Source organism: Pipra filicauda, unplaced genomic scaffold (assembly GCF_003945595.2).
Source record: "Pipra filicauda isolate LSUMZ 115617 unplaced genomic scaffold, ASM394559v2 scaffold119_size3216105_pilon, whole genome shotgun sequence".
NCBI classification, from domain to species: domain Eukaryota; kingdom Metazoa; phylum Chordata; class Aves; order Passeriformes; family Pipridae; genus Pipra; species Pipra filicauda.
Window position 1 is genome coordinate 1,931,855 of NW_024103651.1, and position 27,168 is coordinate 1,959,022.

Consider the following 27,168-nt stretch of genomic DNA (forward strand, 5'->3'; position numbering starts at 1 on the left):
ATTGGATACTTGAGTAGGTGCTTATTTGGTAGACTGAAAAAGTCAACAAGCCATTGACGCTCTTTTCAGTCAAAGGCTTTTCTGCACCATTGTGGCAGTACAATGCATCTTAAAAATGATCGTAATTTCCTCTCAGGTCATGTTAACATAAGAAGGTACAAAACTCAATAAACACGAATTGTTCAAATTTGACAGATAGTCAAAAAGCCCAGTCAAGCTAAAAATCAATCTGGACCTCAAAATGTGAATTCAGATTCCATAGACTTCTGGCTATGTCTGGTTGGTCTGAATCTCTTTTCCTACATTATATATTACTGCCTCAAAATATATTGCCACAATGTCGTGATGCAGTGCTACTGCTGCTATTTCCATAACAGAAGTTGGCATTTAGAGGCTTAATCTTTTTGGTAAACTTGAGTCTGAGAATGAAAGCAAAGAGGAGAGCAATCACCAGTATAAATACACTGATAGCAAGATCTTGCCTTTCTGATGGCAGCTGTAAACTTCTATTAAGGTCATAAATTTTTTGCAACAGAAATGATCCTTTTGTTCTACACTTCTCATTGAGCACTGTGAGACCTCAGGATTAGTTTCAGTCACTCTGATATAGTATTTGTCAAGTGACCAAAAGACAAATTAAAAAACAAACCTGGGCGTAGTCTACTTTTAATGATGTGGAGAGAAAGATGGTAGTTTAGGAAACATGGATATGAAGGACTGCAAGTCAAGAGAAAGCAGGTTTCAGTTTGCTTCCCTTGTCATCTGCAAAACATGACTGGGATTCTAGTTGGTCTTGCAATAAAAAATAATAAATCATTTTAATGATTAGCAGTTCAAACCAATTCCATGTTAAAATGTCATGCTCCAAGGTCAACTGAGACAACATAGCTTGTGGTTCATGCTAAAAATATCTGAACAGTCATGGAAGGCAGCCAGGAAAATACTCAACCAACATGACAAATCCCATACCTCCTGCCCCAAATGCTAAATCCATTACTACCATTTCAAGCATGGTCACCAGCACTCCAGATTCCTCCTCCTTCACTGTTCCCCTCCAAATGACTTGTGCCCAGCCTAACTCGCCGTGGTGCCTGGGCAGTTCCAGACCAGTCTCGGGCTGGTGAGACTGGTGTATAAGAAGCAGCAAATACCAGAGAATGCCACAGAATACACAGCTGAACGGGAAGTGTCAAACAGTCTGATAAACTGCTACAGTTTTCCAAAAATATGGCAAGGATCAGCATCTTAAGACACTACCAGCTGAGGGAACAAAGCTTTCTTTTCAGGCTGGAGCAGAATGGCTCACACAGAGCCCTTTGGTGGTGAATCAAAGGGCTTCTGTTGGGCAGCTCCATGCAGTTGCAAGTTCTTGATCATTTCTGTACTTAGAAAGAAGGAGAAGCAGCAGTAATAGGAAATAAAGTGAAGTATTATGGAAGGACTCATCTACAGCCAAAGGAATAAGTTTAAAAAAAAAAAGAAAATAAAAGAAAATCCGCAAAGTGATAACACAGACAGACAAAAAGAACCTACGCTTTCTATCACACAAAATGAAACATCTGACAGCACAACATCTGCAGAGGGATCACAGCTGCTGAGGATGAGAGGGAATGAGTATTATTTTTCAGTTGTAGAGATGTACTAAGCAGGAGTGCCTTTAAAATAATATGGCTGAAGGTAAGATTAAACCAGATGCACAGGGTTATCTGGCTTCTTTCAGGATGAAAGTCCAGCTGTGGATTTTAAATTCAACATTTAACATGAAAAATGATTGTAGATTCATAACTGATATGCATATATTGTAGAATGTTCTGCACAAATTACATACAGTGAAATTTTAATAGTTTCATTGCCCTGTATTTAATGGAAACCCAAGCCTTCCACGTGTGGCCTATGAGTTTGCTAAACTAATTATGTGATGCTGTAAATCCTTGAAAGGCCACAGGAATACCAATCATTTACACAGGTAAAATGATCAAAACTTCAGAGGCAAACCGGTAACAACAACTAATTTAGACCAATTCAAAATGTGCCTTCTGCTCTTGACTTCTAGTTCAAATTATTCTTTGACCGTTCCATTTGCTTACAATATTTTAAAAATATTCAGAAGCCCAAAACACAGTGGCATTTTGCTACACTAGAAAAACCAAAACTACCAACCAAGCAATGGACTATATTTCATGACAGAGAAATGGTGGACAAGTGTCCAGGACAATGGACCAAAAGCTTGATTCATTTCCCCTTTCACCACATGTCCCTGTGTCAGATCTCACGCAAGCCAATTAACCTCTTGCTCACATCTCCATCTTTAAAATGAAAAAAACCCAGTGTACTGCAGAGCAGTGTGACAATAATACAGAACACTACAAGATGTATAAACCAGTGTATTATTGTGAGTTGCACAATAAAATAAGTCTTCTCCTCACAAGAGGCGCTTGCAGTCTAAGTCAGTTATCTGCTGTTCTGCGCAGTTATTTAGGCTCAAATCACATTTGTTTTGTATAGGTGTGAAAAGCTACACTTTAATCTGATAGCATTTTACTGTTTTAGGTGGCTAAATCTCACCTTTGAAACTGAGTAATTAGTCTAAGCTAGTCATCTATGGTTTCTCTATTGTCACTGAGGGGAGATTAGTTATACTAAAGAGCATTACTATGTCTCTCCGTTGACTACAAAGGGATTAGATCCCTAACTTTTAGACACATATATTAGGCAAGACAAATCCCACCTACCCCACCTCTGTGCCTGAAGCAAAGGTGAGAATTCCCACATCTCTGTTCCAGCATCATCAGCGTGTGTCCCTGTGCTCCACAGCACTGCCACCTCCCTGGGCACACTGTGACTGCTGTGCCAGGGCAGCTCAGAGACCTTGAGCCTGTCTGGCACTTCCAGGTAGCTGCGACCTGCCTGCAGGATGCCTGCAGCAATCAGGTTGTAGATGGGCAAGACTGCCAGGTCTGAAACAGACCTATCCAGAGGAGGGGCATGAAGATGTTCATAGGGCTGGAGCACCTTTCTTGTGGATACAAGCTGAGGGAGCTAGAGTTGTTTCATCCTGGAGACAAGAAGGCTCCGAGAAGACTTCACCTTCAGCATCTGAGAGGGGCCTACAAGAGAGCTGGAGAGGGACTTGTCGCAAGGGCATGTGGTGATGTGACATGGGGTAATGGCTTTACAATGAAAGAAGGAAGGTTCAGATTACATATTAGGAAGAAATTCTTTATTATGAAGGTGGTGAGGCCCTGGCACAGGTTGCCCAGAGAAGCTGTGGCTGCCCCATCACTGGAAGTGTTCAAGACCAGGTTGGATGGGGCTCTGAGCAACATGGTTTAGTATGAGATGATTTTAAGGTCCTTTTCAACGCAAACTATTTTGTGATTCTATGACATATGTGTTACACCTATGGGAAGTTTGAAGTAGAAAGATAATTGGCCTCAGCTTCGGAAGTGGAGCATGTGGAGTCTTTCCAGTAGGCTTTGAGAAAGCAGACAGTTCATTTATGTATCTCCTCCTCAAACCTAGAAAAAATGAGTAACTCATTGCCTGCAGCTTTTATGTTATTGGAAATAGTGGTACACAAGACCAGGTATTATTGCTAGAACCAGATTACTCTGGACCGCTTCATTGCTGAGTGTGAATAGAAAGAAATTGGCTGCAACTCAAAAGGCTGAATCTCATTAGGCTTTACCTCTGCTCTTATTGAAGTTTTTGTTCATTTTTACCTAGAACGAGTGATCACACTTTTGTCTCTGTTTCCTCTGTTGATTTTGGTTTTTATTTATACAGCCTTTAAGACAGTTGCAGATGGGAGATCAATTGTGGTCCTGAACTCCAGCAACCCGACATCTAAGATACTACTTTTATCAGGGGAGCAGAAACCCTGTGATATTAACCAGTCTTGCATTTGCTATTTGTATTATGCCCATACATACAGGTGGAAAAGTTTCTTTGCTGCTACAGGCTATGAAAACACAAGATACAGAGACTCAGTTCAGCCCCTCTATGTACCTTAATACAATTTTGTGGTAAAATTTTATCAATCATCTTTAGTACCAATTGCACGTGTGCAGAGAACACTGTCTTCAGGACAGGTGCTGCCTCTGTATGCCTTGTTAAACATGCAGTATCTTTGTGTGCAGAAAAAGGAAAATTATTTTCAAGCTCCTGCACTAGAGGTGCAAAATCACACTTTTTTTTCACTTAAGCAGACAACAAAACCAGTCTAACATTTGTCCATTCTCCTTTTGTCTGTTTTGGCAGATATTTTAGATTATATGGCTAGATTTTCTATCTGAGTCATGGGGCTGGCTGTTACTTAGAGATTGTTCATCTGCATGATGCAAAAGGTCTTTTCCAGCCTTTTTCACTTGGGAGCATCCAAGGAGCATCATGAAAATTAACAAGCGCAGACGGAAAACACAGAAGTACAAAATGTTGTGTAGATGCTGAAGATTAATCCTTGGACAGCAGGGGAATAAAAAGTTTTGTATTTAAAGCATACAGCATGACTGGTACCCACTGCTTCTCTCTGACAGAAAAGGTGTGCGCTGCCTCCCTCCAGCATTCAGCAGCGCTGACTCTGCATCTCAGCATCTGGAAGACAGAGGCACCAGAAGGGACAATCTCATCCTATTTGCCTAAACAATGTGCTCCAGTGCTTCCCTCACCCTCAACAGGGAAAGGGGCAAAAAATCACAGCTTGTGCAGCTCACAAGTTCTAACACAGAAATGCACATCATTGTGTTTTTTAAAGACAATACATCACTCAAACCAGCTTACAACTGGTCAGACTGTGATTGCAGACATAGCTACTCTACAAAGCACATAAATTATTTGGAACAATCTCCGTGTCCTGAGAACATCTGGCCTGCAACTAAAGGGAAGGAGGAGAAAGGTGATCAAGAGAACAAAGAGTAAAGAGTAACAGAAGAGGCAACAGACCACCAGATCTAAGAGAAAGAAAAAGAAGGCAGAGAGAGAGAATAAACACATCTGGTTACAGAACCATTTGTTTTCTGCTTTAGTTTAAAGGCTATTTAAGGCATAAATAGTATGTAGAACCTGCTCTGTCTAAACAAGAATATCTTTATTTTGCACTCATAGTAATGTCAAGATCATCACTTTAAGATGTGTCATGTAGGATATCAAGGATCTTGCTTTCTTGGGAACACAGTCTAAAGAAAGTGAACTTGCACAATATATACAAATATATAGGCTGTATATATTAACACATATGCATGAACATGAAAAATGATGGTAATTACAGATGAGAATTTAATGGCTACTCATCCTCTTAAGCTAAAATTAGAAATAAAAGCACATTTAACATTTCTGTTGAGTCGATTTTAAAATGAGCTTATGGTGCTGTACACAGAAGGTTCATTTCACACATCCATGAGGTGTATCCAACACTAGGGATGAACGTGGATATTTAAAAACTAGCTCTCACCAGAGAGAGTGATGCTCAACAGAAACTCATGTGAAAGTGAAAAAGAGCAAGGACTTTAATTTCTTGGATCGGGCATCTAGACGAGTGGGCACATCTACCTACAGAACCTTTAGCAATGAATGTGATGTGATAAGTGGACCTTACTCCTACACTATCCAACGAGAAATACAGGCTTACTGGAAAAACTCATCATCCACCAAGTTTCCTGAAAAGGTAGGTAACATGGCATTGTCCTATACGGAAGGGAAGTAAACTGAAAGTTGAATAATTCAAATCAGATCTTTGGTTATAAATACTGTTTAAGAACTCTTGATTTATTATCTGATAACAGTTAGACTTTCCATTTACAAATGCTCTGAAGAGAAGGAAATGTATCAGTTTCTATGGAGTTGCCATAAATAAAACTAATAACTACAAAATAATTTTTATTATGTTATAACTGAATTGTCACAGACACTGATTTCATCAGCTGGTATCCTCAGTAATTAGTTTTATTGCATAATTGAAAAAAAAAAATCACCACACTTTTTTATAGCTTTAAACTTTTTACCTAACATTTTCTGTACAAAAGGTACTCTTCCTTCCTCTCTTCCTTTTTGTCTTTAAAAATCTATTAGCATTGATTAAAATGAAAGAGCTGGGATATAAATCTTCTGTTAGATTTACAACACATTTTTCTTTGACCTTTCTCATGTCATCCCACGCTTGACAGTTTTGTGCAAGATGTTAAAGAATGACTAGTGATTTTTAGTGATTGTAAGTGCCTAAATTCACAGAGTTTTGTAGGGCCAGTAATTCAAAGTTAGGATGTTGATTTGTGAGGAGGAAGAAATAAATGAGACTGTGAAAACACCCGGAAGATGGATTCATTGCAAAACCCTTGATGGAAATTCTGCCCAAACTGAAATTCTAGGCTAAAGAATTCCTTAAAATGTCAGAGCACAAATTTTTTGAAGAAAAAGGTGTCTTTGTCAAAGATCTTTATGAGGGGATCGAGTACACCCTCAGTAAGTTCACAGATGACTAAGTTGGATGGGAGTAGTGATCTGCTGGTGGATCTGGACAGGTTGGATTGATAAGCCAAGGCCAATTGCAAGAGGTTCAACAAGGCCAAGTGCAGGGTCCTGCCCTTAGGTCACAACAACCTCGTGCAGCACTACAGGCTGGGGGAAGAGTGGCTGGAAAGCTGCCTGGCAGAAAAGGACCTGGGGGTGCTCACTGACAACAGCTTGACATGAGCCAGTGTGTGCCCAGGTGGCCAAAAAGGCCAACAGGGTTGTATCCTGGCTTGTATCAGCAATAGTGTGGCCAGCAGGACTGGGGAAGTGATTGTCCCCCTGTACTTGGCACTGGTGAGGCTGCACCTCAAATGCTGGGTTCAGTTTTGGGCTCCTCATGACAAGAAAGAGTGTGAGGTTTTAGAGCATGTCCAGAGATGGGCAACGGAGTTCAGGAAGGGTCTGAAGCACAAAGATTAGGTGCAGCTGAGGGAAACAGTGGCATTTAGTCTGCAGAGGAGACTGGGGGGTGACCTTGTTTGTCTCTACAACTACCTGACGGGAGGTTGTAGCCGGGTGGGGGTTGGTCTCTTCTCCCTGATAACAAGCAACACGATAAGATGAAACAGCCTCAGGTTGCACTAGGGGAGGTTTAGATGGATATTACAAAACATTTCTTCATGGAAAGTCCCGTCAAGCCCTGGAACAGGTTCCCCAGGGACATTGTGGAGGCAGGGATTTAAAAGATGTGTAGATGTGGCACTGGTGGGGCATGGTTTAGTGATGGGTTTGGCAGTACTGAGTTAATGGTGGGATTCAATGATCTTTTCCAACCCATACAATTCCATGATTCTATGATTCTCAGTTCAAATTTGCTTTTATTAGTCTGTCATGCAACTTAAACAAACTTTTTTTTTATAGTGAGCTAACTGGGGAAAATACTGCTTAAGAATATCTTGACAAAATGGAGTATCAAGATACCAAATCTTACTGGAGTAATGGAAGCAGCATAAAAAGCCAGGTAAGTCCACTCTCAAATAAGTTTTTGCAATTGCAGGTAGGCGGTGCCCATTAGCTGTCATGTTTTAGTGGATGATGTAAATGTATCCTAAGCCCCAGAGGGAGGAAGGCTCATGCAAAACTAAGCTATGATCCCAGGTTGTGAGCAAACAGGATCCTAATTCTGAGTCTTAAAGTAACTGCACTTTGCATGCCCAAACTCTTTGTATAGGCAGTTCCTTCAGGTATGCTTTGGTCTGATTAATGCCATTTAAGTTTGGGAACTTAACAAAGAAGCCCAAGAGCATAATCCCCTTTGACTTCCGATTAAATTCCAGTTAAACCCATCATAGGTCTCCCTCTGGGGAATGCAAGAAGCATAGGTGAACTAGGATCAACCTCAGCATTTCAGCTGAGCATCCATGTCTACTTTGTTCACAAATCCTGTTTCCAGAAGAATATTTAGCCAATGCCAACAGACCTGGCAATGGCATCCTTTCTTGAAATGGGCTGTGCGGTGCTGCCCGGGGTTCTTTCTAAACCTGCTGTAACAAAGATATCTGTAACTACAGATGTACATGTGGCAGCTCCAAAGTGCCTTGAGATTACCCTCTGAGAAAAGATAGGAAATAAAAGAGACTCACTTTCAGACACCTTCCATGCCATACAACTGATGAATGCTTTTCATTCAAAGAAAAAGGCCCAAGAACGGCCATATACATTTTATCTACCACCTTACTGTAACCAAACACCACTGGACTTCTTAATATCTCATTTCCCATAACCAGATGCTCAGATAACATTTGTCAAAAACAATTTCTGTGTCGTCAGCAGTGGATTTCTCACAACACTTACCATGTTGCTCTCACATCAAAGGCTTGTGGAGCCCCAGGAGACTTTGTGAAATGAAATGGCAGCGGAGGAGGGCCTAAGGGGCACATGAAAAACTGAGTACTTTGCCTAAATTCCTCCCACTTCCGAGCTCAGTAAGGTGATGCCATGGAGCTGTGGAGAGAGTTGTGCTTTTGGGATATCTGGCTGTGTTCTTGAATCATTTGGTGCAACGCTTGGCCAGCACATGCAGCCTTGTGGGACTCCATCCATGTCCAGCCAGACATGGCAATTCGGTGTTAGCAGTGTGCTCAGTGCTTCAGCAAAACCTGCACTCTGATCCTTACAAGTGCCAAGAAGTCTGTTAAGTGTTTATATATTGCAACATTAAATGCTTGGTAAATTGCCACATTGTTTTGTGCTTTCAGTGCTCCCAAATCCGCATCATTCATCTTTCTCCTGCAAGGCCAAGCCCTGCCAAACTTGCTGAATGCACTTAACTGCAAATTAACACCCTGTAAAAACAGTTCCTCCCTTATTCTCATATGCTGTTATATGTAAAATCTACACCCAAAGTTAATTTCTTGCTGACCTTGTGCTGATTAATGCAAATTAAATTACATGCTAATTGCCCCAAATGGTTTGCATGCAGCCCAGAAATCAGTTCTTTTTGCTGGTGGTAAAACACATTTGTGATTTTTTACACAATTGTTACATTAAGTCATTGCTAGTCTTCCAGCATCTTAAAAAATCAGATGGTTTTGTGGCACCTTTTAGGAAGCAAGAAAAAAATAACCTAAAAAAGCATTATTAAGTTCTGATCCAGTCTTGCAGAAACCTTGCTTGTACCTCATGGGAGGAATTTTATGGCTCGTTCAGAGCTCAGGCTCCAAGATGCATTTTACAAAACCTTGAGCCAGTTTTGTTAAACCCGTCACTCCCTAATCCCCTTGTGCTTGTCAGCAGAGTACACAGGCACTTGATTTTGGACGTCTGATTTGATAAGGGGTGGGGGAAGAAGGGAGGGGAAACAGGGACTGCTATTTTAGACAGATCCTACTATATTCTTGCAATTCAAGAGAGAACAAGGAATATTTCAAACAGTTATACTGGGCAGAGAAGCTCTTAGAAAGGGGCTATGTATTGTGCTCCAGGGTGTCAGGGTTGTTTTGGCACTAAATCTGAATCTCAGCCATCAGACCTGATGTATGATGGCTTGCTGGGACTCTGGTTGGCAACTGGCATGGGGATCAAACGCAGCAGCAGGTAGTGCTTAGCCCTTCAGCAGTCCCCGGAGTGTCTGACATCTAGAGTACAAATGCACTTTGCATTTACATCCAGCAGTGGGGATAAAATTTGATTGATGTCACTGCGAAGCTAGGGAAAAAAAGAACCCCAAACATGGTGTTGTCCAAGAGAACAGTGGCTTTTTTTTTTTTTCCCAGATGCAGTGAGTTGTCACACTCCACTCCATATTTATCCCAAAGTAGGTAAACAAGGTTATGCCTGTTTTATAGAAAAAATGGCAACACGGAAATGTGGATGGCCCATATTTACACATGCAGGATGAGGCAGAGCTGGAAACAGATTTTGCTGAGAGAAGATGGATGCACCCACCTGAGCACATAAGTCTAGAGAGGATTTAAGCCCCCTCTGTCCCGGTCACGAGCAATGTATGCCCAGACCGTAAAGGCACACACCAGCTACTCCACATGCTCCCAGCTACACAGAATATCCTTAGCCTGATAACAGAACAAGAGACCTGGCAATAAACAGCCCAACTTCCACAATATCAAGGCTATAAACATTAGATCATAGAAAGGACAAGGAAGGTTAAAGACACATACCATGGTTATTGCTATTCTAGTCATCCAAAGAATGATCAAGCAGGACAAACTGATGAAAGATGACATATATATAGTAAGCCTTAATGGACCTGATGCCTAAGAATGTTCATTCATTTGGGTTTCTATAGTCTTTTCCATTACTGTTCCACTTTTGATAATATTTCTCCCTTCCTTCCCATGTCCCTGTTTGACCCGATTTTGGTAGCAAGCCTCCTTTCTTAGGTATTTTTGACTTTGACTTCTACTAGAAGCTGAGGCTGCCAAAATCCCAGCCCCTCTGCACTAGAGAGAGTACAATTCACTTGATTTTTACTATGAGTTCAAAGAAGCTTAATAAGCAATACCTGAGCACGTAAAACTCCTCAATTCAGAGACGAAAGTGTGACCAGCACCACCAAGAGCTCTCTGCTCCACAGCACCAGCCCTAAGGGGTCTGTGCTGTTGAGTAATAAAAGTATTCCCTCTCCGAAGTCTCTCCTGAGCAGAGATTGTCGTGTCACACTCTGTTAAATTATGTGTGATGGGTCTGTCGTTAGGATTACTCTGTAGAAGAGACAGCTTGGAGGCTGCCAGATTCATTAAACATCTTCAGTGGGACTTCATGGGGGCCTTTCACTTACCCTGAACAAACAACAAACACACCCTTTGTGCTCAAGAACAAAGGGAGTTTTTGCACTTTTGTTTGATGTCAGTCACAACTGGAGATTAAAGCTTCTGCTCTGTGGATTTCAAAGTTGTCTCCCCCCTCCAAAGCTGCTCCTCTCGATGTTTGCTAGGCACTTCAAAAAGGTTTACAGCTAAAAAACCCCAAACAGAACAATATTAATAACAATCAGCTTCAGAAACACTACATATTTTTGGCATTTGAATGTATTTCACTCATAGATACGACTGAGGAAACGAAGTGCAGGAGTAACATATGCAGGAACTCTATTATTCTTAATTACTTCACATCAGGGACTAGAAAACTGGATTTGCAAAAAAGAATTTCTGTGTTCAGACTGAAGCATGGTAGGCCCTGACCCACTGTAGAAAGATGGAGCCTTACTGAATCTGGATTTGGAGAATAACTGTTTCTGTTTTCCTAGCAAAGGATGCAAATAGGGAAACTTTTATTGAGCCACCCCCAAATCCCAGTCATGGCTTCTCTTGCAGTCTCCATGCTCTGATGAGAGTGAGAGATGGATGTTCACTGGAATCTACTACAGATGGCTTAATTTTGGATGCCTTTTCTGAACTGTGCAGTATGTACCAGTCACCGAACACTCATCTTTCAGAACAAGCATCCTAAACTGAGCAGGAAGATGTCTAGAGGAAGGTTACACCTCTTGTCATCTCAGGGACAACCCAACACACATTCCCGTCTAACAGGGAACCCTAACAAGAGTCCACTACCCTCACATGTCACTTCAGGATATCTAAAGGGAAACAAGGTGAGCTGCTATAAAAGCTGTAAAAATAAGAGTAGGTATCGTGCATTTCAGGAAAGAAACAAGTCACTTTCAGGAAATCAAAAGAACTCTCTGAAATGTCAGAAGGAGCAGTCAAACTTAATGCTTTGATTGTACGGGAACCTCTTCCTCACCTCTGATCTGTAAGGCTTAATAATTTAAAGTTTCACCTGCAAGGCAGAGGTCAGCAATCACCTCTCCTCTCAAAACAGCCTGACTCGATTATGTGCAGTTTGATCCAGTCCAACCCTTCCCAATATGTGAAGACAAGTTTTTGCTAGGCTTCACTGTCCCTCTCCACACCTTCAGCTACAGAAGTCAATTAAATAGAAAATAAAATACAAACAAAACAAAACAAAAACCACATTCTGACACCTAAATCCTTCAGTGCTGACAAAAGATGGATGGGACCACTCTGAGCATAAGGGTGTCCCCTTAAAGCTGAGGTGTCAAACATGAGATGGCAGAACAGAAAAGTGAGAAGCAGCTACAAGAGTGAGTGACCGATGGAAAATACCTTTCAAAGCAAAGGACTAAGTGTTTCTATAGTTTATCTGTGCAGGAAGGTGAACATTTTAGCAGTGCTGGATGTAAAATCTCTTTAAGGACTGCATGGGTCTGAATTTGTGTTTCTTATAATCCTACCATAACACATCAATAAGGAAAAAATGCCTCTGACTTCCACCTAAAATAACAGATTTTATGAAGCATGCTTTGTTGGTTTTTTACCCCTCAAATCATCTTTCTGTGGTGCATTTGAACTAGGTGTCTGTTCAGTCTTCTAGATCTTCTTCACTTTGACACCACACCCCCTGTTTATTTATTTCTTAGAGAAGTTGAGACGTATGACTTGGTACATGCTTTTGACCAGATGCCAGAGCATGGCTGAAGAGAAAGCATATAGAAATGTGTGCAGTGATTTAAAATGTGCCAAATCAGAGGTTAATAGAAGCACATGCGTGGATTTGATTTCTAATTTACAGCCCTCTCTCTTCTGATCATGTTTAGAAGTGTTGAAACAGTCAAAAATTGTGGTATTTGACACTTTTTCTGGGGCCTAACACAACTCTTTCAAGAAATAACACAGGAAGCTTTATAAACACAAGCAATTTGGGCATCCTGTGGTTTGGACATGATTTTTGCTTGCCAGTTCTTGCAGTGGTCCATCTGATGGCACCCAAGTATCTTATTTAAAGCACAGGGGTTTCTGATAATGCTATATAAAGAACAAAACATATTTCAGGTTCTTTATGTTTGATCATTTGAGAGAATACTGTAAATTTAACAATTACTCAGAAGCCCACCTTGCTACACTTTCTTAGTAGCTCCAGTATGAAATGATCTAATTATCACAAGCAGCAGTAAACATGGTTAATTCCTCGATTTTGTGTCAGCATACTCTCCTTCAGACATAAATTATGCAGAAAGCCTCACCAAAAGTTATGTGCTGATGTGGGTTGGTAGCACAGTGCTTTAATGCACAGCAACCCCATCATTAATATGAGGTTTGCTTTAAATAATGAAACAAAAATAAAAATGTTTCCCAGAGGACACAAACCATAAAGATGTTAAGTCGGAGTGTTGGCAAGAAAACAAGTTGTGTAGCTCAGAGCTTCTTCATAAGCATTAAGCAAGCAGCCAGGGGATGTACTTGAGGGGTTTCTATTCCACAGGAGCTTTCCCATTCACTTCTGTGTAGTCTAATATTGGAGTTGATCATACTGAAGTTCATTGTTGCAATCTAAGGGAGTTTTACAATCACTCATGTGCTGCAGTTTTCTTACTGCACCGAAATGTCTTCATCTCCTTATTTCCAGTTCATAAAGCTACACTGGGAGGAAGAGAGGGAAAGATCCTACTTACAAATGGCACCATTTCCCAGGGACAGCTGTTATAGGTATGGTGCTAGGAAACATGCCTGAACCCAAGTAGCCCACTGATGGCAATCCAAGGAAGGCAGATGGCAAGTGGAAGGAAGAAATGAGAGCACACACTCAGTGAGGGGTCGTATCGTGACCAAGTCAAGATGAAGCCAGGAAGAGCAGACAGATCTGGTAGGACAGAAATGCTCTGAGACCACACCATTTAAATGTTTGCTGGGGTGGAAATACAGTAGTGCCAGTAGAGACATTTTGCAAGTTTTCCCAGACCATGTATGATTTCTCTCATTAGCTTAGTCAGCTCTCATTGCTTCTACCCCACTGCACCGCCAACCCACGAGCAGAGGACACTCACACACAATAGATGAAAGCTGGCACCCAAAAATCAATTTCTATGTATCACCAAGTAGGCTTCAAGGTTGGGCCAGGTGACTGTCCCTCTGGGCTGAAATGCCTATGGCTAGAGGGCATCCAACTGCTCTCTGCTTTATCAGCTCTCAGGGCTGGAAAGAAAAACTTGCCAAATTTATGTGCCTGGATTGAGGCATAGTGCAAGGAAATGGGCAGACAACAGCACAGCATGGAAAATCCAATCCTTGGCCTTAGTGCCAGGCAGGATAAAAGACATTCTCTGCTTTTCCAGAGTCTGAAATTCATACACCATAAGTCACTTCAGGAAGTCAAAGGGTTCTGGCCTCAAAGAAAGGGTTATCTAACATTTCATAATAGTAAAAGAATCTGTTCCATATTCTGCCCAGCACAATTCAACTTCGCTTCACTGCAAAGTTCTTTGAAGCCCTTGACCTCTACTTTCTGAAACAGAAGCAGAGTAGGAAAACATACGTTCAAAACAGATGATGATATTCAACTGCTCCTAGAAAATTCTCTATGCAGCACCAGTAGATCAAATTATTTTCATTATATCATTTGGTCACAAAGAATAGTGACATAATTAGGGAGCTAAATAGCAACAGTTTCCTTCTAGTAAATTTGCTGTAGCTAATTTTGTTAATAAGACTGATAATTGTTTTACGCTCATTCGATATGTTAAGTTTACCTAATACTAAAACCAATCAGAACCTTTAAATTAATTTTTGTTTCATTTCTGAAGGAATCAATGTCATTATTAATCATAAAAGGAGTGCCGAGTCAGAGGATGATAAATCTCCTTTGGGCTTATTTGACTTTCATATTTATGGTTTGGACAAGGTTATTATGAAGGAATTTTCAAGAAATGATTGAGGAGAAAAGAGAGGAGAGTGAGCTAGGAAATACTGTGCTTGGATGCTGTGCTACTATCAGCTTCAGGGGAATGCATGCAAACAGTTTGATTTCTTTAAGTTCTGCAGACTTAAGCATGGTGAAAGTGTTCAAAACAAAGCAAACTGCTCAGACTGCCAGGCTACAGAGCCCTAAGACATGCAATTTTCAAACCGATATGTTCAAGAGTGGATTTACAGGGAAACAGGAGAGGAGATCCGAGGCACAGAACTGATGGGATTTTGCATGCCTGGACCCAGCGGGTTTGCTTTTAGAGCATTTGGAAAAACATTCTCTCAGACTGCTGCTGCCTTTGTTGCATTTCTAGCTTCACTGCAAAAAACTTAGCAAGCAGCAGCTATTTTAGCTACACTTCTGCAAGTGTCTCTGTGGTAATGCAGTGAAACGTCCTAGATAAATGTGTCCAGTTTTCACAAAGCCAGTGTTGCCCACATCGCTTTTTACATGCTTTGACAGGATAAGGTCAATGCCCATTGGCTCTGCAAGGAGCACAGGATATCACTGATGTTGCTCCTGTCACAGTAACATTTCAGCTCAGCTCTGAGAGGTGGCAGTCCTTGGTCCCCGTGCAGAGGAGCTGCAAGCTCACACGCTCACCATCAGCTCCATGCTTTAAAAGACAGCACAAACAGTGCCCTCAATTTGAGTGCAGTACTGTATTTTACTATTGTCTTGAAAGGGAAAGCACATGTAAGTTATGCTGAGATGTTGGTAATCAGATTTTTTTCCTAGAATTTATCATGCCTTCTGCTGAAGAGGATTTTAATAAAACCGGAAAGCCAAACATGCCTGAATATGCATCTGAATTCTGCCTGTATCTTCCTTTGGTCACTGAAATAACCTCTCGAACTTTTAACTCCATCAGGTGTGCAGCAAATTTTCTTCTGCATCCCTACCACTTGAACACTGCACCCAGAGAAACAAAGCAACAAAACCCAGACACCGCCTCAACACTGTTTGTTACAGCTGCCTACCGTCAACCTGGCTTTGAGCAACCTGGTCTAGTGGAAGGTGTCCCTGTCCATGGCAGGAGGGTTGGAACTAGATTATCTTTAAGGTCCCTTCCAACACAAACCATTCTATGATTCTTTCTTTCTGTGGAACACCAAGTAAATGTTTTCTGAAGATATTTGATGGAGCATAATTCACTGACAAAATACGCAAAATGTAAATTATTAAAATAGAAAAAAATTCATCATGATTTTTACAAAACCATCCTTTGTCTTTCCTTGCATCTTTTAAGAGACAAACCTATCAAAGGAAAATGTTATGATAATGTATTACCATGCTGAGTTAATTGTCAATTGCAAGTTACTTAAGTGTACTTTAATGATATGTTTAAAGCCTTATTTTCAACTCTAATAGCTATTAATGGTAGCAAGAGAAAATGAATCCAATTTTCCCTAACTTAAAGTGAAGCTCTATTAAGCATAAGTGAACAAAATTCTAAATATAACAAATTCTTTAGGTATTTCAGCTAATGGGAACCCACACGGTCCGTATTTCAATCTAGCTACATACTACTTTCCAGGCAGCACTTATATAAGATCACACAGTGTTGAGTATGTCAGTATTAGAGAAGTTGGATTCAGTTCTTCAAATGGTATGAAATCATTCCCAAAGACCGAGGTGGCAGAACTGAAGGGAGAATGACGATCCCAAAGGATTAGTTCAGTTTGAAAACCCAAGGAGACATTAAATCTGTTTTTCAAGGACTCCTTTCTCCACAGGCAGGGAGTATTTCATAGATAGCTGACACAAAGCCAAATATAGCTTAAAAGTTCCTAATAGCGTTCTGAACATCTAGAGTTAAGCTGAGGGAAATATTTTGGGTGCCAGAAAGTCCATCCCCAAATAACTTCCATTTATTTCAATTGCTCTACTACACTCTTCTGTCTGCTTCCAGCCAAATGAGTGGGGTTTGCCTGTCTTGTGTGATTTAAAAGAATATTACAGTCATGTTGTCCCATAAGTCAAGCAGTATGACCAATCTAAGACAGAAAAATCATTAACCTAGCTGTATCTTCTGTCCTGGAGATACCACAAGTGTGAACAACTAATTGCAAGGTGTTTGCATGTTTTTCTAGAAAAGACATTCTTTCCTAACTCATAAATCAAAGTAAATACGACTGAACCTTCTATGGGAAATGGCACAGATGACAGCATGACATCTTCCACACTCTCCCATGCTGGTCTGTTAAACCTGATAATTTTATTAAGGTATTTAAGTGTCAAAAAATTTCTTAATATAGCACACAGAGAAAATTGTTAGTAACGTGAAAATCGGCCCTTGTCAGTCATTACAGGTTCAGTAACTTTCCTTTCCGTGACACAAAAAAGTCTGTACTTTCATTACTGATTTGCTTCTTGCATTAGCACTTCTGAAAGAGGCGTATGAAGCCTAATTCCTTCCTATTCCGTTTTCATTAAGAAAAAAAATTGCAAGTCATCTTCTCTACCTTGGGAGCAAGGTACTCGTTAGGAAAAGCTGTTTCACTCAATCGTTGGGTTTCAATATTCTTAAATTAAGCTACTCCTAAATCTTACAGCTATATACTTCACTTCAGTAAAATCACTTGAAAGAGGGAGATTTTTAATGCCAGAGATGCTGCAGTGCTAAATCTTTTTTGTGACTATTTTGTTGTGCAAGATCCCAGAAATGGGGTACAAACCTGCCAAATGACAACACATACTTTTGTTTATGAATTTTTAAGGTTAAATTAATTTATGTTTTTTTTGCTTTTATGGCATTTAAAAGCAACCATCATATAGCACCAGACAAGCTTTGTAACCAAATGTCTCTGCATCTCCACATCTGAAAGAACATATGTTTAGTTGTTTGTTGCCGCCCTCTCAACAAACAACATAAGCAGAAACCCATGGTAGAGTCCCTCTCTTATTTTTCCAAAGAACTTCCAAAAAGAAGACAAACTTCCTTGAACCTGAACAATCCTACCACATGCACGTATAACAGCACGTGCTGGAGTCAGTGGTGCCTGGATGCAAGAGGAAATAATGAACGTGATTCCTAGAAGAAGGGGTATAAGCATTTTTTTTTTTTCTTGGGAATAGGACTTTTTGTTGACTATTTTTCTCACGTAAAAGAAGACAATATTCTTGGTATGTACACTCCCACCATTCATTCAGATTAATGAAGTAGATAGTAGTCAAGCAAGACTTCCAGCATTAGTTCCCACACTGCCCTCCACTTGGTAAGGAAGATGTCACCTGAGCAAGAATTTGAAACTTGGATGTTCGTATTAAAAACCTGATGGTTTTGTTAACCAAGCCTTCCAGGTCCATTAGGACTGGATGGTGTGAGGTTGCAAAAAAATGGGTCAAAATTCAAATGTCCTTTCCTATGGGAGCCTTTAGTAAAAGGAGAATGATTTATACAATTTCAAGACAAAGCAGTGTTCACACTCACTGCTATTGTTATCTTTAAACCCTTGCCAAAAAAGCTGCAGATTTTCACTCATGAAGTGAAAGAACAGAAGAGAGGAAGGAGGAAATGTTATGCTATGTAAACAAATACTCTACCTGAAGGGGAATAAAAAAAGCACCAAAACTGCAGTCAAATATTTACACTTGTGAAGATTCAGGCAAAACATCAAATCAAGCTGTACTGTTAAGAGCCCTGTTCTCTTCCTCTTTTTTTTTTCTTTTTCTTCCCTTTGTATGTCTTCTGCTGCTGCTCCTCTCTGCATCATGAGCTGCAGCTGCAAAGAAAGGTCATCTACAAAGCCACAGAGATGGAGCTGGTGACTGGCTGTGGACTCCAGGATGGCCAATGATCAAGCCTTGTGGAAGGAGTTACACCATCCATGTTCCTAAAAACATATTCAAAATTTTTGGGATCCTAGATCTTTGTTTTCCTCCTTGTGTGTTTCATAAAGTGATTTAATTATTTGGGAAGCCCCATCATTCCTTCAAAGTAAATAGTTTGTAAGATCTGATTTTTTCATTGATTTTTGTTTTGTGGGGAAAATTAAATCCCAAATCTTTGGAGGTATGTCAGATTGCATTTCAACTAGACATTTAGTGCAGAAAAAATCTGGATTGAAGGTGCTGAAAATACTGCAGAGTCTTAGGATCATTCTATAAAGTGTCTGTGTGTCTGATAATCACAGTAACACAAACACTTTCCTGCTGGAGTCTGTGTCTACCACCTAACTTCTGAGTAATTGTTCCTCAGCTGGGGGAAAAAATAAAGCAAACAACTTGGTGTTATTATTATTTTAACACAAAGGCACAAAAATCAATATTTCTTGATAACGGTATCAAACAGTTCTTGACAGAGGGTTATACTCCCCTTGACCAAACCAGCAGTAGTATTTTAAAATGGCCAAAATAATTTATTCTGAATATGTTTTGGGGAAATAAAAGAAAAAACAAATATTTTCAGTTGTTTTCCATCACAATCTATTTATTTTCCTTACCACTGTTACTTTAGAATCATCACCAAATAATTAAAACATTCAAAAGAATATATTTAGGAGACTGTCACATAAGATGACAATCTTACAGAAAGGGACTTCTCTGTATATTCAGCTAATTGATAGTTTCCATACCACCAAGTCTGTCTGTGTGTTTTACTCTGAAACAAAACCTAATTTCATAATAAGCAGCTAGGGCTAGAAATGAGTTTCAGTGGGTCACACTTAATCCCTTTTCATCTCTCACCAAATCAGTCACTTGCTTCAAAAAATACTTAATTGCCAAAACAAAACAATTAGCAATATCAAACAAAGCATTGTCTTTCCACACTCTCCTTCTGGTTCATCAACATTCATCTGCCTGCCTCACAGATTTTCAGATGCTCTGACCATCCACTCCTGTTAAAGATCAATGAAAGCATCAATCCTTCAGAAGATCTGAAAAATGAGGCCCAATTGGGCAGCCCTAATTAGTGAATACTTCTGAAATATGGGGCATTTCAAAAGTTTCGCAGGAACTGTGTGCTGCACAGTTGCCACACTTAATGAAAGTAAATATTTTTTTTTTTACTTCTCATGTTTTAGTAAAGGAGAAACAACAGTTTCACCGACACTGGGGAAGTTAGGGCTGGAATGGCTATCAGAATACTGCTCTGGACAGAAGAGTTGCACACATACACTAATCTTTTTTTTTCCTCCCCAGCATAATAGATGGGATTTTCCATAGAGCCCCAACAGACCCAAAAGCAAAGCAGGAGCAGTGACGCCAGTGGCCCTACACAGCACCAAGTGTTCACAGCAGACATTTTTCCTGATCCACATTGACTGGCCATAATCTGAACCCTTCCCCTGCAGCATCCTCAGATGTACCTGCGGCAGGAGCAGCTGGTGGCTCAACACCCCAGATTTCTCTTTGCAGAGAAAGGGAGGCCACTGTCCCTCCTACTTCTGCAGCAGGGACAAGGTAACTGGATTTTGTTTCATGTTGCTTTGAATAAACCCACTCCTATAATGGGCACCAGCACAATTTGGGGGTCACGCAAGCAAAGTCCTGTGCTCAAGCTTTCTTGTGATCACTGCAAAGCAGAAAACCCTTCTCAGCGTTGGAATATATTATATATGGGCATTGTTCCCACACACACACATATCCCCTCTACATTCCAGACATCGTGTGCAGAGAACTAAATATAGGTGTAAATTCTTTCCTACAGCTGCTTTATATTCCGGAGAGACATAGAAAAGACTTTAATGTAGAAGATAATCATCCTTTTCATTCCCACACTCGTGTGCATAACATGTGAACAAACTCCTGAGAAAAATGTGTTATGGATGCTTTATGTGTTGATCAGCTTTACTGTTACACATAATGCAGCTTTACACCAGTGTCAATGATTTTCTTGGATATATTAGTTTTGTTATTGTAGCTCCCATTGGACCTCCTCATGCACAAGGATCACCTTAAAGACCAAAGTGCCTACAATCTTCCTTAATTATATCAGTATAAATAAGATCAGAATTTTGTTCTGTTGCTTCATTTCCCAGTGCACTGTTAGTGTCAGTTTAGGTAACTTTTCAAGCAAGTGATACTTCCACAATGAAATTCAATGGATTTATTTAAGTTCAATAGGTTCTAATATTACACTTTCAAGAAAGGAACAAGTCTTTTTCATCTGATGTGGTTTTTAATGGCCAGTCTTCGCGAGCGAAGATTTTTGGGAAAGGTCATTAACCCTTCCAGCCTGCGCAGTGGATTTTTTTTTTTTTTTAGGTGAGACACAGCGTGCGCTGAACTGAGCCCACCCTTTAGTCCTGAGGTTCATCTGCCGGGGCCGAGCAAAGCTTGGACAGTGGCAGTGAGGTCCCCAGGATGTAGGTTTGTTTAGAGTGACCTTCTCTTAGGTGGATTGCCTACCAAGGCTGACGAGCTCCACCTGCCCAGGGGGCCGGGAATCGAACCCGGGTCGCAGAGGTGAGAGTCAGGCACTCTAACCACTAGACCACCAGAGGTGGTTTATTTTGTAGTAAATGGGCTATCACACATTGATAGGCACAGTTTAACATCTGTATCAGTTACACAGGCAGTGGGATTGAGTGCAGCCTCAGCAAATGTGCCCACAACTGTGTGGTGCAGTTGACACCCTGAACACAAGGGATGCCATCCAGAGGGACCTGGAAAGGCTTGAGATGTGGAACTGGGTAAACTTCATGAAGTTCTGTAAGGCCAAATGCAAGCTCCTGCACCTGTGTTGGGGCTATCCTATGCACAAGTACAAACTTGGTGGAGAATGGATTGAGAGCAGCCCTGAGAAGGACTTGGGGGTGTTGACGAGCAGCCCAGCATGACCCAGCAATGTGCACTCACATCCCAGAAATCATATCCTGGGCTGCAGAAGAGAAATGTGGCCAGCAGGTCAATGTCCCATAGCTGGAAGTGTTCAAGGCCAGGTTGGACAGGGCTCTGGGCAACCCGGTCTAGTGGAAGGTGTCCCTGCCCATGGCAGGGAGGTGGGAACTGGATGATCTTAAAGGTCCCTTTCAACCCAAACCATTCTGTGATTCTATGAATTACGGCAACGTAATAAATGCAATGCTTTCACTTTCTGTCATAAAAAAACCAACCAAACAAAAAAACCCAAACAAACATTCCTTCCCTGAAAGCTCAGTTCCTCAACTCAACCCCCAGAATTTATATTCTCCCAATTATTCTAAGTTTTTCCAGGTATCCAAATACTTCACTACCTGTGAAACCTAAGGGAAATTATACAGTGATTGGCTTCACAATTATTGCAATTTGACATTGTGCTTTTCAACCTCGAGGGTCTCAATTCTTCCTTGAATTACACAGATTAAGTATAGTGGTACTAATGAAATCACTGTCAGTTTTTAGAGGTGTAAAACTGAACTGATTCTGCCCCAGATGTAACCAGTACAGAAACCTGATCCTATCAGTGGAGACTGAGCCTCTACTTGTACACCATTGTTATTTGGTAGACTAAATTGCTCTCAAATTGCAAAAACTCTGGTTTTAATTTTACTAATATAGATAGATGTAAACATTTAGGCTGTAAAGAGAGATTTGAATTATTGAATATTCTCCACTTGCTTAAAATCAGCTTAAGAAGAAGCATTACATCTTTTGAAGGCTGTTCTTAAGTGAAATAAGAATTATATATTTAATGCATCATCACACCTAATGGTTTATATAATGCGGTGTTCATTTCTTCAGATTTTCATGAAGTTAGAGAAAAAATCCCAGTCAGTCTCCACTTTTTACTACCCACCTTAATTGCTTAATACTTTCAATAGTCATTCCCTAGATCTTTTCATTCCTACCTGTAGCAATGAGGAGCAAAGCAGCCTATATTAATCTCATTCAGGTATCACTTACTGCCACTTATATAATTGCATTCTAGACAAGCAAAAGCATTTTGGAGTCTGAAAGTCATCAATATCTCATTTTTATCAGTGCTCCAGACATGAGCAGCATCACTATGCAGGGCTAAGAATACAACCAGCACTAGAAATAACAGTCTGGCCTTTGGTCTGTTGCAAACCCTTCTCTGCAGAAAGGTCTGATTTTTGCTGTAATTCTAAAAATAGGTCCCTGAAGCATGAACCCCATTTAGATAGCTGAGGGGAAAAAAAAAAAAACAAGAAAGAAAAACACAACCAAAAAACCCAGCACACTACGGAACAGCTACTACAGATTATTGTAGGTAGTCTAGGAGTAAATCCAGCACCAAGAGAGTGCAATTCCAGCATAATCACAGTGGGATTTGTTTACTCCTTCCCTCTCTGCATTCTGAAAAAAATGACAAAGTAAAGTTCATAGAACTATCAAAAAACTTTAACTAGAAAGCGAGGGAGCAGTCTCAGGTATTGTCACTGACTTAGTAAAGTCTTACTTTTCCCTGAAGCATGTTGACTTCACTGACTATGTTGCACTCCCCAGGCTTTGATCCTGACAGCATCTTTCCAAACCAGGCTCCCTAATTTTACCAGATGTGTGCATACATTCATCTTCAAACTGTTGATAAAGTACATGACTGTTGTCTGAATGCGATCTTAGATCTGCGACTTCTTTGTAGGGCAGGTTCATATTATAACCATGGAAAACACCCTAGAAACAGTGTTTTGAAGAAAGAGATCTTAATAATTAATTCTGTCTATATAAGTCCCCTGCATCACTTGTAAAATCAGTGTATTAATTAGCGCTGTTTGTGGCAGTTTTACAGGAACAGCAGCTTTCTCTCCCCGGTGCTCTTGTAGGGAAAGCCTCGTGCATTTGCACATCCTTCCCTCCTGCGTCTGCATGCCCAGAACAGCTAAAAATTTTGTTTTAGAAAACTACGACATTGGAAGAGCAATGCAATGAAATTTCAATGCCCAGTTAGGAACTGGTAAAGATTCACCAGGGTTTAGTCATATACCTTCATATACCTTCACCTGTCTCCCTGCCCAAGACAGTAAGAATCACCTGAAAGACATTGTTACAGTACAAACTGGTTAGTAGCTAAATCAAAAATAGCTTTTATTAACTGTCATTTCAGAAGGATTCCATTTCAACTGCAAGGACTCTCATGTTTATGAACATACTACAAAACCCTGAAACAGTTTATGTTTATTTATGTCCAGAAGTTGCTATAAATAAAAAAATTGCTTCTAAGACTTAACACTGCAATGGCTTTTTCAAGCAGCCTTCTAAAATCCCCAGCATTTTAATTGAAGATGCTTTTTTGTTTGGTTTGAGGTTTTTTTTTAAGCTGCATAATGCAAGAGAAAGAAGTTGAAGGCAAAATGTTTACTCAGTTCAAACAGCAACACATGATGGTACGTTCAGGATGGCATGCCTTTGAAAAGGCACCGTCAAAAGTCTGAAGGCTTCAGTATATTCTTCATCTAATATCTGTTTTGGATGGGACTTACAAAAGACACTCTGAGCTTTGATCAGGGAATTATATTTAGAAGGACTACACAAGCCAAATTATTTTTCCAACAGATTCGTGCCTTGTTTTCTGTCCACTGACTATCCAAATAGGTCCTTGGATGGTGATAAATGAAGGCAGTTGCTTTAAAAAGTAGGAAGAAAAAAAGAAAGCATGGCCCATCACTAATCAGATAAAGCAAGAGATATTATTTATACTGAGGATGTAGTGTTTTCTCATAACTTCAGAGGCCTCAGTTTCTCAAAACACTGCGCTCATCTCTAAAGGCAGTGAGACAAACAAATGCTGACATGCTTTGCTGAAACATGGCCGTGAACCAACAGTCAAATTAAAAAAGTGCAGAAGACACCAGGCACCCTTTGATTTTTATTCCTACTTAATGGACAGACAGGCAGAGGAATAGATAAGATACGTGACTGGAATGTATGAGGAGCAGGGAATACAAAACAGAGGATGTGGTTCCAACATCATCTGCGATACTCCTGGGCTGCGCTAATTTTTTACTTATTTATTTTTTTAAATATATAACTCTATTATCATAAATATTCAATTTTATCACACTGCAGTGACCAGAAGATCTTCATAGAAATCAGAGAACTACTTCTTAGATTTTTAATCCAATGGTAAGTGGTCAAGCTATCACGTTACCCTATTCTCCATTGCCTGAGATTTTTGCGGAATGTCAGGATTGCTGGAGTTTTTGTGGTCTGCAATCACATTGCTGACTGTTGCAGCATAGAAGGACAAATTTCAACATGACAGGTAGTCATCTAAGATAGGGTCTTCAGAGATGTCAGTGTCTGTCTACAAAACAGAATGCTAAAATTTCCTATCTATGTCTATGTGAACAGAACCTTGTCTTAAAAGTATTGCAGAGACCTGTTCTAGCCCATGGATCTTTAGATATATTTTTATTTTGCTGTCTCTCTTTAGTCTTCTAATCCCGTGGATTCTTATAAAGAGAGCTTTAAAAGATTTGAGATTTGGGTTTTTTTGTGGGGTCTTTTTTTAATTTAATTTTTTTACAACCATATTTAGCAAAATGAAACTAATCTGAAAACAGCATTAAACCACAGGTCAGAAATGTAAAAGATGAGTACAAGTAACACACAAAAAAAAAATTACAATTTTCAAAGCCCGTGTCGCAAGAAATATTGACAGCACTTTCATACCATATCTAAGACTGAAATATGGTAGTGATTAATATATAAAAAGAAAACCCTTCAGTTACTCTAAAAATCAAATTATTTTTAAAATTATCTCTAGTATTTACTTAAATTTGTTGGCACACAGAAATCACCTGAACTATTTATTTTAGTGAAGCACCAACACTTTAGAGCAGCCTGAGGATGTGACAGGTACTAGGTCTATTATTTCACTTGAATTTAACCAGATAGAACAGCTTTCAAAGTACATTACTGATAAGGGGTGGTTTGATACGAACAGCCTAACTTTATTAGAGGCTCAGCTGATTCTGAGGCCCAGAAATAAGGTAGCTGAAAATCCACCCAATTCTTCAATGCTTTATAAGAACATGAGATTGATGAGATGATGATAAATAGCAACCAGCGCTAGAGGAAGAAAATTAGTTATGTACATTGTCGTGAACAGATTTCGGAGTTTTTGAATATGAGGATATTAACTTTCTAAATGTAGGCAGATTTGAAAGCCCAAAGCAAGGAAAACTTAAATATTTAGAAGCTCTGTAATCGCAATATGGTATTAAAAAAGGGAACAGAACACCCCCTGTTTGTCTCAAGCATTTCCAAGCTTTTATGACAGACCAGCTGAGAAGTTTCTTACCTTGCTGTCTTCACTGCACGTACCTGGGAGCTCAATTGGGTATGGTTATTAAATAGTTCCCACCTTTAACAATCAAAAGTCCGAAGACCCATTAAACTGATGAAGTTAAAGACGACAACCTTAAGTGTGAAACATTAAAAAAAAAAAAAGGAAAAAGTTGCACTCTTGACTAAAGCAGACAGAGTTACTTACAAGGAAGGCTAATCCATTCGACCTGCTAAAGCTATATTTCACATTTGATTAAAAACATGCCACTCTAAGTACACAGAAAAGGCTGGAGCATGACGGAGTCGGGCCACTCCTGCTCTAGCCAATATTTTCTGTGAACTTGTGGGGAACTGGCAGAAACATTAATCTTCTTTCCATCCCTTCTCTCTCCCCGGTAAATCCGCGGCTAGGAAAACACTCTCTCGTGAAGCCCACGGGGAAGATGTCCCTGCTGAGACTGGATAAAAGACTCTTACATGACTCTTACTAGCCTGTATGGGTCCATCAGTGGCTCATATCCAGGAAAGCAATCTTATAGTCTGTTGATCTGTGAAAGAGCCCTCCACAGATTGCAAGCGACGAGCTCCGGCTTGTTCCCGCTATAAACACACCTTTGCAAAATAAACATGCAACTCGCTCTTTGTGGTGGTAGTTTACTGGATTCTGTTATCACTGCAATCACAGAGAGGTAAAGAGATAAAAAGGACTGTGGAGAAAAATATAATCTTTTTTTTTTTATGCCGTGTACATTCTTAATTCTGTTTTAAATCCCTTGGTGTTGTAGGACGCTAAATGCAGTGGAAATTTAAATTGGCATCTAGCATCCAAATCACTGAAAGAAGAAGTGCAGTAGACTAGAAAATGAAAGAAGAAGCCAAAAGGCAAAAAAGGCTAAGCACAGCTGCTGGCATATTTCCCCCTTCTCTCCCCTGTTTTGCAAGTCACAGTATTTTCTAATTTGCAAGCAAAGAAATTAACCTGTAACAGAATGTCACAGTCTCCGCCACACAACAGGAGTTTATAGCATTTAAGCTTCAGAAAAAAAATTAATCCTAACTTGTAAATAAGAAGTGGATTCTCTTAATGATATGATGGGGTCAGCTCCTTTTCTTCTATTGAGTCTCTTAAGCAATGGAACCTATTTTACAAGCGCTAAGGAAACTTTTCGCAACACTTGAAATACACTTTTTTTCTTTTATTAATGGAGTGTATTTGGGCCACTTCATAATTTAACTTCTTGTTGCATTTCCAAGGCTTCA

General features: G+C 40.0%; 1 protein-coding gene across 2 annotated transcripts in view; it reads right to left on the bottom strand.

The window, feature by feature from the left end:
- The window catches only part of CELF2 (CUGBP Elav-like family member 2), a 456,142-nt gene that overhangs the window by 260,452 nt on the left and 168,522 nt on the right, over positions 1 to 27,168 (bottom strand). The window lies entirely within an intron of this gene.